The sequence below is a fragment of the Marmota monax genome, unplaced genomic scaffold (genome assembly GCF_021218885.2).
Source record: "Marmota monax isolate L192 unplaced genomic scaffold, Marmota_monax_Labrador192_F-V1.1 WCK01_AAM20220418_F8-fsc00004, whole genome shotgun sequence".
NCBI lineage: Eukaryota > Metazoa > Chordata > Mammalia > Rodentia > Sciuridae > Marmota > Marmota monax.
This window is the reverse complement of record NW_026692881.1, coordinates 15,473,812-15,488,263: the sequence shown is the minus strand read 5'-3', so window position 1 is coordinate 15,488,263 and position 14,452 is coordinate 15,473,812. Positions and strand designations below refer to the sequence as shown.

General features: G+C 34.0%; 1 protein-coding gene and 1 non-coding gene across 2 annotated transcripts in view; one reads left to right on the top strand and one right to left on the bottom strand.

Moving 5' to 3' along the window:
* Hpse2 (heparanase 2 (inactive)) overlaps positions 1–14,452 on the top strand; it is a 690,427-nt gene that overhangs the window by 21,420 nt on the left and 654,555 nt on the right. The window lies entirely within an intron of this gene.
* LOC124096613 (small nucleolar RNA SNORA18) lies at positions 10,639–10,777 on the bottom strand. Its single transcript, XR_006852917.1, has one exon. It is a non-coding gene; the product is annotated as a small nucleolar RNA SNORA18 (small nucleolar RNA).

The window sequence follows — 14,452 nt, the reverse complement described above, 5'->3', positions numbered from 1 at the left end:
AATTACATTCCACCATATGGATACACCACATTTTGTTTATCCATTTATCAGTTTAATGAACATTTGGGTTTGTACTTTTTGGCTCTTATGAATAATGCTGTTATGAACATTTGTGTAAGCTTTTGTGTAGACATATGTTTTCCTTTCTCTTGAGTCTATACCAAAGAGTGGAAATATATGCAGGGTCTATGGTAATTCTGTGTTTTAAGGAACTGACAAACTTGTCCATTGGCTCTACCATTTTATGTTTGAACCAGCGAGGTATGAGGATTCCAATTTTTCTACATCTTTCCAACACTTGTTATTGTCTCTTTTTGATTCTGACCATCTTAGAGGGGGACATGAAATAGTATCTCATTATGGTTTTCATTTATATTTCTAAAGATGGGTAATGTTGAGCATCTTTTCCTTTGCTTTTTGGTCATTTGTATGTCTTTGCCAAAATATTTATTTAAATCCTTTGCTTAAATTGTTATTTGTCTTTTTTATTATTGAGTTGTTAGAGAATATGTGTGTGTGTGTGTGTGTGTGTGTGTGTGTATTCCAGCTGTAAGTCCCTTATGAGATATATGACTTGCATACATTTATTTCCATCCCATGGGTTATTTTTCACTTTCTTGATTATGCCCTTTGAAGCATGACTTTTAAAAACATTTTTTGATAATGTTTCATTTAGTTTTCGTGATATTCCCATTTTATAGAAGAGGAATTCAAGGCTTGGGAATGTTAAGTCTCTGCCTAAAGCTCACATAGAAGCCAAGTGAGTGATATATACATGTAATCCCAGGGCTGGGGAGGCCAAGGCAGGAGGATGGCAAATTCTAAGACAGCCTCAGCAATTTAGCAGTTACCCTGTCTCAAAATAAAAAATAAAGAAAAGGCTGGGGATGTAGCTCAGTGATAGAGCACTCCTGGGTTCAATCCCTATTGAGGGAGAGGTAGGAAAGCCCTTTATAGATAGTAGCAGAGCCAGGATATTATGTCCTCCCCTAACCCGGCCTATCCCAGCCATCTCAGGCAGTTTAACTTTAGCACTTAGTTCCTTATGCCTCCTTCAGATTAGTTTTTCTAAAAATGTGAACCCAGGGGACAAATGCTCATGGGAAAACATAAGCCTTCTAGGCCTCTTTTATTGGCTTTGCTTGTTGACAGTGACATTGAATACAACATTTACCTCAATTTGAAAGTTGTGTTTGTGAGTACCTCAAAGGGAATTTTTTTCTCTTGCTGAAACTCAGGGAAATATGATGTTTGCCTTTGGCCATGGACTTCCTGTCTTGTGCAGCAGAAGACCAAGGCCAGAAGTGGTCTATTTAATCATTGTATGATTATTTATCAGAGATTATTTAAAAAGGAATTCAGTGTTAGAGACTTCTTTTTTTAATTTTAAACATCAGAAATTTATTGTTTGCTCAAAACATTACATTGATCTTGACATATCATATATCATACATTTGTTTCAAATGGGGTATGGATTCTTATTATTCCCCCGTGCACAGATTGCAGGATCATGTTGATTATACAGCCACATTTATACATACTATCAAACAAGTGTCTGTTGTATTTTGCTGCCCTTCCTATCCCCTTCTTATGCCCCCTCCCCCCCCTCCCTCTACCCCATCTACCATAACTCATTTCTCTCACTCTTATTTTTTTTTCCTCCCCTTCACCTCACATCCTCTTATATGTATTTTTGTATAACAATGCGGGTCTCCTTCCCTCTTCAGTGCAGTTCCCCCTCTCTCTCCCATTCCCTCCTACCTCTCGTCCCTGTTTGATGGTAATTTTCTTCTCATGCTCTTCCTCCCTGCTCTGTTTTGAGTCACCCCCCTTATATAAAGAAGACATTCGGCATTTGTTTTTAAGGGATTGGCTGACTTCACTTAGCATATTCTGCTCTAATGCCGTCCATTTCCCTGCAAATGCCGTGATTTTGTTGTTTTTTAGTGCTGAGTAATATTCCATTGTGTATATATGCCACATTTTTTTAATCCATTCATCTATTGAAGGGCATCTAGGTTGGTTCCACAGTCTAGCTATTGTGAATTGTGCTGCTGTGAACATTGATGATGCTGTATCCTTGTAGTATGCTCTTTTTAGGTCTTTTGGGAATAGTCCTAGAAGGGGAATAGCTGGGCCGAATGGTGGTTCCATTCCCAGCTTTCCAAGGAATCTCCATACTGATTTCCAAAATGGTCGCACCAGTTTGCAGCCCCACCAGCAATGTACAAGTGTACCCTTTTCCCCACATCCTCGCCAGCACTTGTTGTTGTTTGACTTCATAATTGCTGCCTTTCTTACTGGGGTGAGATGGTACCTTAGAGTGGTTTTAATTTGCATTTCTCTGATTGCTAAAGATGGTGAGCATTTTTTCATGTATTTGTTGATTGATTGTATATCCTCCTCTGAGAAGTGTCTGTTCAGATCCTTGGCCCATTTGTTGATTGGGTTATTTGTTTTCTTATTGTTTATTTTTTTGAGTTCTTTGTGTACTCTGGAGTAGGGCTCTATCTGAAGTGTGAGGGGTAAAAATTTGTTCCCAGGATGTAGGCTCCCTATTTACCTCTCTTATTGTTTCTCTTGCTGAGAAAAAACTTTTTAGTTTGAGTAAGTCCCATTTGTTGATTCTTGATTTTAACTTTTGAGCTACAGGTATCCTATTAAGGAATTTGGAGCCCGACCCCACGAGGTGGAGATTAGAGCCAACTTTTTCTTCTATTAGATGCAGAGTTTCTGGTTTGATTCCTAGCTCCTTAATCCATTTTGAGTTAACTTTTGTGCATGATGAGAGACAGGGATTCAATTTCATTTTGTTGCATATGGCTTTCCAGTTCTCCCAGCACCATTTGTTGAAGATGCTATCCTTTCTCCATTTCATGCTTTTATCACCTTTGTCTAATATAAGGTAGTTGTAATTTTGTGGATTGGTTTCTGTGTCCTCTATTCTGTACCATTGGTCTACATGCCTGTTTTGGTACCAGTACCATGCTGTTTTTGTTACTATTGCTCTGTAGTATAGTTTAAAATCTGGTATCTCTATACCGCCTGTTTCACTCTTCCTGCTTAGGATTGCTTTTGCTATTCTGGGTCTCCTATTTCTCCAGATGAATTTCATGATTGCTTTTTCTATTTCTGTGAGAAATATTGTTGGGATTTTGATTGGCATTGCATTAAACCTGTAGAGTACTTTGATAATATCACCATTTTAATGATGTTAGTTCTGCCTATCCATGAACAAGGTATATCTTTCCATCTTCTAAGGTCTTCTTCTATTTCTCTCTTTAGGGTTCTGTAGTTTTCATTGTATAGGTCCTTCACCTCTTTTGTTAGGTTGATTCCCAAGTATTTCATTTTTTTTGAGGATATTGTGAATGTCCTCATTTCCATTTCAGTGGAGAGACTTCCTCAGTGATTTTTTTTCTTTTTTCTTACTGAAGGGTAATGATATTTTATCTTCAGGGTATCTTTTTCTCTTCTCTGCCTTTTGGATTTTCCTTAGAAGTCTCATTTTGCTTAAGGTGGGGGAAAAATCCTATTTTGATATCCAGTATTTTCCCTAAAAGAATGTTTCTTTTAGTTAGTTCATGAATATAATAAAGACTTTTTGATGCAGCACCAACTTTCTTTCCTGCTTCTTTAGCTCCTTTGTTATTTTCTACTTTGACTACCTGTTATTGTCCTGTTCCAGACTTACTAAAATGGTAACCTCCTAAAATGACTCAGTGGCACTAACTTCTTTCAAAGGAAAGGAATAAACACTTCTTGAGCATCTACCTCTGCAAGGAAATTTATATATTATTTTTAATTGGGCAATTAGAAATTGTTTGTATTTATCATATACAACAGGATGTTTCAAGATGTACATTGTAGAATGTTTCATTTGAGCCAATTAACATATGGGTTACCTCACACACTTATTTTTTGTGGTGAGAACACTTAACATCTGCTCTCTGAGAGATTTTAAAGAGTACAATACATTGGTAGTGACTACAGTCATCTTGTATGATAGATATTTTGAATTTTTTCTTATTCTAATCAAAATTTTCTATGTTTTGATCAACATCTCCCCACCCTACTACCCTTCATGTCACTCCTGGTAACCAAATTCCTGCTTTCTGTTTCTATGAGTTCAACTATTTTTAGATTCCACTTGTAGATGAGATCATGTTGTATTTGTTTCTCTTGTCTCGCTCATTTCACTTATACCATGTCCTCTAGGTTCATCCATGTTATCACAAATGACAGGATTTTCTTTTTCTTTTTTTTAAGGCTGAATAATATCCATGTATATGTATATGAGATATATTTATATATATATATCTATATCTGTCTCTCACATTTTATTTATCCATTATGAATAATGCTGTAATGAACATAGGAGTCAAGGTGTCTCTTCAATATACTAATTTAATTTTCTTTCACTTTATACCCTGTGGTGGAATTACTGGCTCTTATGATAGTTCTATTTTTAATATTTTGAGGACATTTTATATTGTTTTATATATACATCTGTGCTAATTTACATTCCCACCAACAACATACAAGGGTTTCCTTGTCTCCATATCCTTGCTAACACTTATCTTTGTGTTGTTTTTTTTTTTTTGGTGGTACTGGGAATTGAATCAGGGGCTTGCACATGCTAGACCAGTGATTTACCAGAGCTATACTCTTTTTGTTGTTGTTTTAGTACTGGGGATTGAATCCAAGGGTGCTTTACCACTGAGCTACATTCCTGTCCTTTTTATTTTTTATTTTGGTACAGTATTGCTAGGTTGCCCAGGTTGTCCTTGAACTTGTGATCCTCTTGCCTCAGCCTCCCAAATTGCTGGGATTACGGCTTGGCAGCTCTCATCTTTGTGACTGGCAATAGTTTTTCCAGCAGGTATGATTTCACTGTGAGTTTTAAATTATATTTCTCTGATTATCAGTTATGATGAACATTTTTTCATGTTCTTACTGGACATTTGTATGTCTTCAGAAATGACTATTCAGGTATTTTCTCTGTTTTTAAATTGTGCTGTTTCCTTGCTTCTGAATTGAGTTACTTATATATTTTAGATATTTAACCCCAATCAGATGTATGTATGGTTTTCAAATAATTTCTTCTATTATGTAGCCTCTCTTTTCACTCTGTTGATTATTTTCTTTCCTGTAGAAGGAATGTGCCGTAACACAATAAAGGCCATATGTGACAAAACCACACAGCAGAGAAAACATTCAACTTTTGGCTTTCTGAGTCTGGATTATTTAATATACCAGAAAATTCCATAATTTCATTATTCTTTATGGCTAAGTAATATTTCATTGTGTATACATAACACATTTTCTTTATCTATTCAGCTGTTGAAGGACACCTTGATTGGTTCTATATCTTGGCGTTTGTGAATCGTGCTGCTATAAACATTGATGTGGCTGCATTACTGTAGTATGCTGATTTTAGATCTTTTGGATATATACTAAGGAGTGGTATAACTGGATTATGTGGTGGTTCAATTTCTAGTTTTTTGAGGAATCTCCATACTGCTTTCCAGAGTGGTTGCACTAATTTGCAGTCTTACCAACCATGTATTAGTTAGTGTACCTTTCCCCCCAACATTCTTGCCAACACTTACCATTATTTGTATTTTTGGTAATTGCCATTCTGACTGGAGTGAGATGAAATCTCAGTGTAGTTGTTGTTTTTTTTTTTTTTGTTTTTTGAGGTTTTTTTTTTGGGGGGGAGGTACCAGGGATTGAATTCAGGGGTACTTGGCCACTGAGCCACATCCCCAGCCCTATTTTGTATTTTATTTAGAAACAGGGTCTCACTGAGTTGCTTAGTGCCTCTCTTTTGCTGAGGCTGGCTTTGAACTCAGGATTCTCCTGATTCAGCCTCCTGAGCTTCTGGGATTACAGACATGTGTCATGTGCCCAGCTTCTGTGTAATTTTGATTTGCATTTCCTTGATTCCTAGAGATGTTGAACATTTTTTTTCATATATTTGTGGGTCAGTTGTACTTCTTCTTTTGAGAAGTGTCTGTTTAATTCTTTCACCCATTTATTATTGGGTTATTTTTTGTGTGTCAAGTGTTTTGAATTCTTTATATATTGTGGATATGATTGCAGTATCTGAGAAGCAGGTGGCAAAGATCTCCCATTCTGTATGCCTCTCTTCATGTTCTTAATTGTTTCCTTTGCTGTGCAAAAGCTTTTTAATTTGATTCCATCCCACTTATTGATTTTTAAATTTTATTTCTTATGCTTTAGGATTCTTGTTACAGAAGTTGGTTCCTGTATCAATATGTTGGAGTGATAGGCCTACATTTTCTTATAGTAGTTGTAGAGTTTCAGGTCTAATTCCTGTTTGATACATTTTAGGTTGACTTTTGTTCAGGATGAGAGATAGAAGTCAAGTTTCATTCTTGTACATATAGATTTCTAGTTTTCCCAGTACTATTAGTTAAAAAGGCTATCTCTTCCCTAATGAATGTTTTTGGCACCTTTGTCTAGTATCAGATATTTGTATTTATGTGGATTTATTTCTGTGTCTTCTATTCTGTTCTATTGGTCATTGTGTCTGTTTTGGTGCCAGTACCATTCTGTGGGATGCCTAAAGCATCAATTTTTTTTTTTTTTTTTTTTTTTTTGCTCAGGATTGCTTTGGCTAGTCTTATTTTTTTCAAATGAATTTTAGAATTACTTTTTCTAGTTCTGTAAAGAATGTCATTGGTAATTTGATGGGGATTACAGTGAATCTATATAATGCTTTCAGTAGTATAGCCATTTTAATAATATTGGTTTGGCTTATCCAAGAACATGGAGAGATCTTTTCATCTTCCAAGGTTTTCTTCAGTTTTTTTTTTCTTTAGTGTTCTATCGTTTTCATTGTAGAGGTCCTTGACATCTTTCATTAGATTAATTCCCAAGTATTATACTTTTTTTGAGGTTACTGTTAATGGACTTTGTTTTCCTAATTTCTTTCTTTTAATATTTTTAGTTGAGGATGGACACAATGCCTTTATTTTATTTGTTTATATGTGGTGCTGAGGACCGAACCCAGTGCCTCACACATGTGAGGCAAGTGCTCTACCACTGAGTTATGACCCCAGCCCTTCCTAATTTCTTTTTCAGCAGACTGTTGGAAAACTGGATGGCCATATGCAAAAGAATGGTATTATATCCTTATCTTAAACTATACACAAAAATAAACTCAAAATGTACTGAAGACTTACATCTCATACCTGAAACTGTATTATTTATAGAATAAAACATAGGGTAAAATCTCTATGACATTGATTTTGGCAATGATTTCTTTGTTACACCACAGAAAGTATAAGCAACAAAAGGAAAATTAGACAAATGTGCCTACATCAAAAAAAATTTCCTGCACAAAAATGATACAACATCATGAAGTGGCAAGCTATGGAAGTGGAGAAAATATTTGTAAACCATATATCTGAGAAGGGAATAGTATCTAAAACATAAAAGAAACTCCTTAAACTCAAAAGCAAAAACCCAAATAACCTGATTGAAAAAAATTGGTAGAAGGCATGCATAGACATATTATCAAAGAAAACGTACTTATGGCCAAGTACATGAAAAGATATTCAACATCAGGGAAGTGAAAATTAAACCATGATGAGCTATCACATCATACCTGTTATAATGACTACTATAAAAAGGTGATAATAAGTGTTGGCAAGGATGTAGCAGAATTGTAACACTACACTGTTGATGGGAATGTAAGATGGTGTAGTCTTTAGGGGAAATAGGAAGACTCCTTAAAAAATTACAAATAAAACACCATATGATCCATCAATCCTGGATTTTTATCCAGGGTATTTATCCAAAACATCCTTGGTACTTATCCAAGAAAATTGAAATCAAGATCTGAAGAAACATTTGCAATATCATGTTCTTTGTAACAGTATTCACAATAGTCAAGATGTGGAAACAACCTTAGTATCCATTGATTGATGAGTGGGTAAAGAAAATGTAGTGTATACATATAATTAAATATTATTCAGTCTTAAAAAGGAGGAAGTTCTACCATATGTGATAACATGGATTAACATGGAGTATATTATGCTAAGAGTAATAAACCAGTCACAGAACAATATTTAAAGATTTTACTGACAAGGTATTTAAGATAGTTAAAGTCATAGAAGCAGGGTATCAGGGACTGGGAGGAAGGGGAAAATAGGAAGTGCTATTCAGAATAAAATTTTATTTATGCTCTCTGATTCAAAGTTCTAGAGATCTGCTATACAACATTGTACATATAGCTAACAACACAGTATTCTATACTTAAATTTTTGTTTATAAGGTAGCTCTCATGTTAAGTGTTTTCACCACAATAATATAAAAAAGGTTTCAATCATAACAATATTATAAAATGCTAAATTTTATTAAATGTATATGTTAGGGGTTGAAAGTGTTGTTCCCTGTAACTGTTTTTGGCCTCCTAAATTGTAAGCACTATGAAAATAGAGTCCACATCTTTTATTTCTTCCATACCCCATCTTCTAAAAATGGTGAACCATATAGTGGATAGTTGATACTTTTGATTAATAGATGGGTCTTTAATTTATGAAAAATAAGGACCTTAAAACTACACAGTGGAACTGATATTTTTAGTACTTTCTGTGTACCAGATACTGTGCTAAAGTTTAATATCATTTGTTTCATTTAAATATTTATAGAACCCTGAAAGTTGTTTCTCACCTTTTAATGATAAGGTATCTTTTTTCTTTTTATTTATTCTTTTTAGTTATACGTGGCAGTAGAATGTATTTTGACATATCACACATACATGGAGTATAACTTCCCATTCTCGTGGTTGTACATGATGTGGAGTTACACTGGTTGTGTATTCATATATGAACATGGGAAAGTTATGTCTGATTCATTCTAGTGTCTTTCCCATTCCCATCTCCTCTCACTTCTTCCCATTACCTTCCATCTCCCTTCTCAAATCTGGTGAGTGTCCACTTCCCCCCAACCCCCATCATGAGTCAGCATTCACAAAACAGAAAGAACATTTGGCCTTTAGTTTTTTTGGGATTGGCTTATTTCACTTAACATACTGGCAAATGCCATAATTTCATTCTTCTTTATGGCTGAGTATGCCCTTGTGTAGATATACCACATTTTCTTTATCCATTCATTTGCTGAAAAGTATGAATTGAGCTGCATTGAACATTGATGTGGCTGTGTCACGGTGGTATACTGATTTTAAGTCCTTTGTATGTATGCCGAGACATGGTATAACTGGATCAAATGGTGATTCCATCCCAAGTTTTCTGAAGACTCTCCATACTGCTTGCCAGAGTGGTTGCAACAATTTGCTTTCCTACTGACAATGTATGAGTGTAACTTTTCCTCCACATTCTTGCCAAAATTTATTGTTACTTGTATTCTTATAATTGTCATTCTGCCTGGAGTGAGATGAAATCTGTGTAGTTTGAATTTGGATTTCTGTAATTGCTAGAGATGTTGAACCTTTTTTTTAAAAAATATATTTGTTGACCATTTGTATTTCTGTGAAGTGCCTGTTGAGTTTTTTTTGCTCACTATTTATTGGGTTATTTGTTTTTTTTTTTTTTTTGGTGTGAAGTTTATTGAGTTCTTTATATATTCTGGAGATTAATGTTCTATCTGAAGTGCAGGTGGCAAAGATTTTCTCTCATTCTGTAGGCTTCTCTCTTCATGTTCTTGATTGTTTCCTTTGCTGTAAAGAAGCATTTTAGCCTTTTAGTTTGATACAAATCCATTTTAGTTTGATACAATCCCATTTATTGATTCTTGATTTTACTTCTTGTACTTTAGGAGTCATGTTGAAGAATTTGGTTCCTAAGCTGACATTATGGAGACCTGGGCCTACAATTTCTTCTAGTAGGTGCAGGGTCTCTGGTCTAATGCCTAGGTCCTTGATACTCTTTGAATTGAGTTTTTTGCAGAGTGAGAGAGAGGGATCTAATTTCATTCTACTACGTTATGGATTTCCAGTTTTCCCAGCACCATTTGTTGAAGAGCCTTTATTTTTTGGCATTTTTGTCTAGTATGGGATAACTGAATTTGTGGGTTTGTCTCTGTGTCTTTTATTCTGTACCATTGGCCTTTGTGTCTATTTTGGTGCCAATGCCATGCCTTTTTTGTTACTGTAGCTCTATAGTATAATTTAAGGTCTGGCATTGTGATGCCTCCTTGCTTCACTTTTTATTTTTATTTTTTAGCTATTTTAGCTTTATTTTTATATCTTCAATATATGTGTTTAATTCCATACAGATTACTTTCAAACCTTTTTAAAAGAACTGAGGCTTATCTACTTGTTTCAACAGCCTTGCCACCATTCTTTTTCCACTTGAATTATGGAATAATGATGATTTTACAATTCTCTTCCTAGGATATTTGGAATTTAATTTCCTCAAGTACTTGACTTTAGGATCCAAAAAGGAGAAAACAAATAGCCAGAAGCAAAATAAACAAAGCCTTATACTTTGGGTATAGATGGATCTGCCTGGTTCTCAAGTACTGACACTTCTCTAAACATCAGTGAGTTCAAATCAAATCATATCCATTCTTATTATCACATTCAGTAGTGCAAGTGTGGGATATGCTGATACCTAAGATAAAAAGAAAAAATAGGTCTTTTATACTTTTTGTCTTGTACTTCTTTCCCACAGACCTAAAAAAAAAAAAGTCCTATGAGTAAAGCAAAACTACAGAATTACTCTATGAGGCATTTCCAGTGACGAGTGGCTCCAAGAGAAGCTCCATCGGGAGGGAAGACCTCAACCTGTTTCACTTTTCTTGCTGAGGATTGCTTTGGCTATTCTGGGTCTCTTATTTTTCCAAGTGAATCTCATGACTGCTTTTTCTATTTCTATGAAGAATGTCATCAGAATCTTAATAGGAATTACATTAAATCTGTATAGCACTTTTGGTAGTATGGTTATTTTGACAATATTAATTTTGTCTGTCCAAGAACAGGGGAGATCTTTCCAATTTCTAAGGTCTTCTTCAATTTCTTTCTTTGGTGATCTGTAGTTTTCATTGTACAGGTCCTTCACCTCTTTTGTTAGAATGATTCCCAAATATTTTATTTATTTGAGGTTATTGTGAATGGGATAGTTTTCCTAATTTCTCTTAGTTGATTCATCACTGACATGCAGGAATGCAATTGATTTATGGGTGTTAATTTTATATCCTACTACTTTTAGGAATTCATTTATGAGTTCTAGAAATTTTCTGGTCTTCTAAATAAGAATCACGCCATCAGCAAATAGAAATAGTTTGAGTTCTTCTTTTCCTATTTGTAATGATGAAGTATCTTAGTTTCAGAAATAAGTGAGTTATGTGAGATGTCATTAGTAAGATTTGATTATTTTTTATTACTCCAGAAATATATTTCTTCAGCCTCCATAAATTATTGTTAACCTGGAAAAAATTTACAATAGTGAGCATTTTAAATGTATAATTTAGTGGTGGCATGCCTAGGTAGTATTGAATCTAAGAAGAGGATATGTCCTATCTTTTTTTGCTTTTGTCAGATTAATATTTTACATTAGTATTTCTAAATTGTTTTTACATGATATTTCACTGTTGGCTAAATACTTTGAATTTACATCCATTCCTCTATATCCATGGGAATTGGTTTTAGGAACTTCTGCAGATACTAAAATTTGAAGATGCTCAAATTCCTTATAGAAAAACAGTGTAATGTTTACATATAACCTGTGTACATCATCCTGTATACTTTAAATCATCTCTAGATTACTTATAATACCTAATATAAGTATATAATTCTTATATTAAGAAATAATGGCAAGGGAGTGTGTATATTTTCAGCACAGATACATTGTTTGAAAATATTTTCACTCAGAGGTTTGTTCAATCTGTGGATGTAGAGGTATGTGTCATCTAATCTTCAAAAAATTCTATTGTGTGGGTTCTCTTAGTATTTCAACAAAGAAGAAACCCACTTAGAAATCAAATGGCATTCCCAGGTTCACACCGCTATTAATTCAGTCAGAGAGAAATTTGAACTTGTACTTTAAACACCATGTTTAGTACTCTTTCTCTTGTAAGGAAGATAGATTGTGCATAGACATGGAATGCAATGCTAATTAATGTTAAACATATGTTCAGAAAACATGAACATATTCTTGTGGTATAAAGTAGACTTGAAGAACTAACTCATTTTCAGCCAGAAAACAAATTTTCATCTCTTCTAATATATTTGTAGAGCAGTGTATCCCTAACTTTCTGATGACTCCTGCAGAGTTGTGTGTGTGAGAATGTTTTTTTAAGTGTCTAGGATTTTTTTACTAGAATTTTATAACTGTGTGTTTCATTTTGGTAATAATCTAATGTTATACATTCTGATTCATCTGAATGAACACTTGTGTTATGGGATTTTATTATCTATATTATTGGCATTGGGATTGTGTTGGTGCCAAGTTATACTCCTTTAATTGTTTCGTGTTCATGGGAAAACAGCAGGGGCAGACTTAACACATGGACAGTATAATTAGATTGGAGCCTATGAAGGCAAAATCATGTCAGAGAAGGCTCTAGGAATGAAAGTTTAAAATAGTTCATATAAAGAAAAAAATAGTAGAGTAATTGAGTGATTCATACAGGTCACTCCAGATTGATGATGATGATGATGATGGTGATGATGATATGATTATGGTGAAGTTAATACTTATTGGTTACTTGCTTTGTTTTAGTTACTATTCTGTTCAGTTTATAAATATTAGCTCATTAAATTATAATAGCCCTATGAACTAAGAAAAATAATTTTTGTTTCCCAATCTTCTATGAGGAAACAGGCATAACTTGTGTCACAAGTCTTAGTTATAGTTAGATTACAAGTGGTGATTTATTAATAAAATGGCACCATCTGCCATGTTAAATTGCTGCTGATAATTTAAATGTTATGAGTTTTTCCCTAACTTGTTTCTATTGAACTTACAAATTTGTTTGGTTTTTGGAATTGCTTAAGAACTCTAGGTAAAGGCTGGTTTTTATGTTTTTTAAATGCTAAAGAAATATGATGATGAGAATAATTTATTTCCATCTTCAGGGTAGTCCATGAGAATTTCTTTTTTCTTTATTCATCTTTAAAAAGGGGATCTGATTCTTTGGTTTGGAAGACATTGCTGGGGCATACCATAACTACTCTATTCTACTCTGCCCTCTGTTGTCCTCTGTCATAGTGGCATGCTACTCCTTAGATCTAGAGACTGAAATAGTGGACTCTACACTTTAAAATCTTTTTTTTAGTTGTTGATGGACCTTTATTTTATTTGTTTATTTATATGTGGTGCTGGGAATCGAATGCAGTGCCTCACACAAACGAGACAAGTGCTCTACCTCTGAGTTACAACTCCAGGCCCTGGACTCTACACTTTTTGATAATGTCTTTCTGTTAGTGAAATCCTTTTGAGCATATTCATAAATTTTTATTCGTATATTTATTTGTAAATTATGTACTTACATTCGGATACTAATTATAATGTATATGCAAAATCAGAAATTATAACATATTAAACCGTCTAAATAGATATTACATTTTTTCCTTTTCAGATTTCCCTGTGCACACATAATTCATTTTGGAGACTGCTACTATAGAAGACAGAGTTAGTTTAAGTCATAAGATTAGATTTTGTTTCTGATGCCAATGGATAGGCCAAGTCATTTCTTGTACCTGAGTCTGTTTATTTTTAAAATTTGAATTCCATAGGCTATTTTTTTTTCTGGTAAACAACTTAAAAACTTTGCTCTTTCTTAAAATACTAGGATTTTAGGCAATGATTAGTGTAAATATTAATTGTAGAAATTAGGCACTTGGACATAATCCTAGCCAACACTACCCACATTTTACTTGTGATGGATTAACTCCTTGGAGTTTTTAGCAAATGATGTTTCTGTAATTCTGATTATCTATGGAACTGTCAAATTGTGAAACATTGAGATAAATGAAGTTAAATAGACTTCTTCAAGGAGGTTTTAATATATTAATATGTAGTGCAAATCTCCAAGGGAGAGATAAAAGTATGTGATTTCATGAAATCAGAGTTCTACAGAACATTTTTTGAGAAAGTCTTTTTCTTAGATTTTTTTTTTTTGGGGGGGGTCATAGTGGTATAGCAGTTGAGGACTTTGACTTTAAGGTTAGGCCTGTATTTGAACTCTGCTGTATTTTAACTAGCTTGGACAAGTCATTTAAGCTTTCTAGGCCTTAATTTGTTTGTTTTTTTAACCTGTAAAGCAAAAATGATATATGCTGATATTTACTGAGTATTTCATTTCACCTTCAGAGAAAGTTTATGAAATAGATTTTCTCATTATTTTCATTTTATAGATAGATGTGGAAAGTAAGGAACAAAGATTATGCAGCTTTTCCAGTGTCATTCAGCTTATAAGTAGCAAAGTAAAAACTCTAATTCAGGCTGAGCGTGGTAGC